Source organism: Helianthus annuus, chromosome 10 (assembly GCF_002127325.2).
Source record: "Helianthus annuus cultivar XRQ/B chromosome 10, HanXRQr2.0-SUNRISE, whole genome shotgun sequence".
Classification (NCBI taxonomy): domain Eukaryota; kingdom Viridiplantae; phylum Streptophyta; class Magnoliopsida; order Asterales; family Asteraceae; genus Helianthus; species Helianthus annuus.
In genome coordinates, this window is record NC_035442.2 from 5,451,298 (window position 1) to 5,455,050 (window position 3,753).

The following is a 3,753-nucleotide window of genomic DNA, read 5'->3' on the forward strand; positions in this document are numbered from 1 at the left end:
AAAGCTTGGTGTTTGGAAGCTTGTTGAAAGGCCGGAAAATTACAAGAAAATTGGCACTCGCTGGGTTTTTAAATGCAAGAAGGACGATCGTGGAGTAGTTATTCGTAACAAAGCGAGACTGGTTGTACAAGGTTTTCGACAGATTGAGGGGATTGACTACAATGAAGTTTATGCACCAGTTGCACGTCTGGAAGCTATTCGGATCTTTCTTGCTTATGCTTCTTTTAAAGGATTCAAAGTCTACCAGATGGATGTTAAAAGTGCTTTTCTTCATGGGATAGTTCAAGAAGAGGTGTACGTCGAACAGCCTCCAGGTTTTGAAGATCCAATTCACCCCGATCGGGTCTGGTTGCTCAACAAAGCTCTTTATGGTTTACATCAAGCACCTAGAGCTTGGTACGCAACCTTATCTAACTATCTTCTGCAGAATGGATTTCGACGAGGTCTTATCGATTGCACTCTCTTTATCAAGGAACAAGATGGAGACCTTCTGTTGGTACAGGTATACGTTGATGATATCATATTTGGTTCTACTAATGACTCTTTGTGCAGGCAATTCGAACGTATTATGCAGGAAAAGTTCAAGATGAGCGCTATGGGGAAGATGACTTTCTTTTTGGGCCTACAAGTTCAACAAACCGAGTCTGGGATATTCATCCATCAGACTAAATATATTGGTGACATCTTGAGCCGGTTCCAGATGTCAGAAGCAACGCCCATTGGTACCCCACTTCCGCAAAATCACGGGATTACTCCGGATTTGAAGGGTGAAAGCATCAACTCTTCATACTATCGCGCCATGATCGGATCTCTCATGTATCTCACTGCTTCGAGGCCTGACATCATGTATCCAACGTGCCTGCTTGCAAGATATCAAGCCAACCCGAAGGCCTCTCATCTATCAGCTGTTAAAAGGATTTTTCGCTATATGAAGGGATGCCCAGACACCGGTCTTTGGTACCCTAGGGATGATAGCTTTGACTTGATTGCATACAGTGATTCTGATTTCGGTGGTTGCAAAATTGATGGCAAATCAACAACAGCAGGATGTCAATTCTTAGGAAATCGCCTGGTTACGTGGCAGTGCAAAAAGCAAAGGTGTGTTGCTACATCAACTTGTGAAGCAGAATACATTGCTGCCTCCAGTTGTTGCTCCCAAGTCTTGTGGATTCAACAACAAATGCGTGACTACGGTTTTGAATTTCTATCTACTCCTAGTTTTGTTGATAACAATGCTGCCTTACAGATCACTAGAAATCCTGTGCAGCATTCCAAGACCAAACACATCGAAATTAAATATCACTTCATACGTGATTGTTTTGACAAAAGATTAATCGTGTCGTTCATATCCCCACCGATCACCAATGTGCCGACCTGTTTACAAAAGCTTTTGATAAATCACGGTTTGATTATCTACTTTTGGTCAATGGCATTAAGGTGATACCCGAGTAAACCTCTTTGGCTAATCGTTTTTGTAAATATTTTCTTTCAAAACTCTAAAAATACAAAAAGATTTTCATTTTCGTAACCTTTTAGCATTTTAGGGGGAGAAAATTTCAAGAAAATACAAAAACATTTGAAAAATTCAAAAATCCAAAAAGATGTCTTTATGCTCTGTCTTTTCGTTTGAAAAATTCAAAAATTAAAAAAAAACTGCAAAATTCAAAAATTCAAAAAAAATAGAAAACCCAAAAATGAGTTTCTTGGAAAAAGGAAGATGATGAACTCACTGGTGTGGTCGGTCAAGATGGTCAAAAATGTTAAACAAATGATAAGTATCTCTACTAACGATGTATCGGTAGGCTCACAATCAAACTAAAATGTGCAGGATGATACAAACCTAACAGACTTCAAGTCAGGTGGGAACCATTCATTGGCATATGGTCTTGGTACCAAAATTTCGTTTGATAGATTGCCGAGGTTCTGAGACATTCGGTCTTTATGCTGCTTATCATCTGGGTATCATGGTTGTATCTTTTACCAAAAAATAACGGGGACGCAAGTCTAGATCTTCCATGATACCATACATACGTGTACATATTGCATCCGACCTCAATAAGTGATAAACAATCACATGTCCAAACAAATAAGTGATAAAATATCACATCTGTCCGGGAGTCAAGTTCGTCTCTCTGCTGTACGAAAGTACTGGCCTGTTCACGGACTTGCTCCTGTGCCCTCATGCATCGAAAATCAAGTTCCTCATCAATAAGTGATTCTATCACATAGGGCTTGGTTTTCAAATCAAAATAAGTGAGTTACTCACATTCTTCTATACGGTCAAACAGATGATAATCGGTATACTCACCGGTAAGATGAATTCTCGTGCATGCCTTGATACGGGAATGTGTCGTGAAGTGGATTCACATCGACTTGTAAGTATAATTCTTACCGTAAAGCGTATCTCCGAATGGTGATTACGTTTGATAAGCTTGATTTATGTGGACAACAATACCGATAATCGAGGTAGTATACTTATCAAGAACTTTAAACAGAAATCAAATCATGTTGACTAAGACCGTAAGCTGGTATGATTCCTTATCCTTGAAACTCGCAAAAGTTGCACTTGTACAGTTGTTTATCTTTTCCAATTGCATTTCGTTTAGTTTTTCGCGTTTTAGATTTGCTTGTAGTGTAGTGTGTAAGTTCGGTTTTGATTAAGCCAAAGTTGTTGCTTGGTGTTTATGCCGGAAGCCTGAAACCTACTTCATAAAACGTCTTTCATTTGAAAACTCAAACAGAATGTCAAAATGGTAAATTGTTAAAAACCTGTTCAGTGTACAACATTTTCATGCCTTGGTACTTTTGAACATGATGTCGACGAATCAAAACATGGTCGACAAAACAAATTCCTATCGACGAAACAGAGGGTGGTCAAAGTCAAAGTCAAAATTTGGTCAAACCAGTTTGGTTTCGGTGAAACAGGTCATTTCGCTGAGGTAATGACGAAACGGAGTAGCCCAAGTTCTGTTTCGTCATGGGCTAAACTTACAGGCCCAAGTCAGGCCCAGGTTTCCGTTTCGTCGAAGCCCAAGATTCTGATTCGTCGAGCTGTCTGTTTCGCCGAAGGGAGTCGGTGTATAAAAGTCTAAACTGTCAGATAGTTGTTCACTTTTTCAAACCATCACTATTCATCTTCTCCAAACACTCAAAACCCCCATATCTTCGGTTACCCACTCATTCACTCAAATCATCCGATTTTCTTCGAAATCTCACAAAGTTCAAAGGTGCAAACATGTTCATGCTTATATTTTTCATATTTTGCACCGTCGGTTTTCATCGGAAACCCTCGGAGACCCTTTGAGACCTTGTTTTCTTTGATAATATGTTTTAATGTTGATCTTGTTGTTATTTCTACCTGTACCTGTTGTAACTAAGGTTTTTGTATGCTTGTTTGACTTTGATTCGGGTTTAGGTTTTTGAAACAAAACAGGGGTTTGATGTTGGTGGTGGGTTTACCGTTTTAAACGGATTTTTGACCGAAAATCTCATCCCTATTTGTTTTTGGGCATGATTTCTACTTGGTTTGGGATAAACAAGTAACTGTTTGTAAGTTATAATGATCTGCACTTTGGTTAAACCCCGTACGGCGAAACGCCCAAAATTTCAAAACCCTAACTCCGGCGAATCGGAAAATCGGCGAAACAGAAAAGACAACGAGAATCCGGTCAACGAAACGAACATGATTCCGTTTCGTCGAAGACATGATTGGCGAAACAGAATGGTCAACTAATCAGAACTGGTCAACAATCA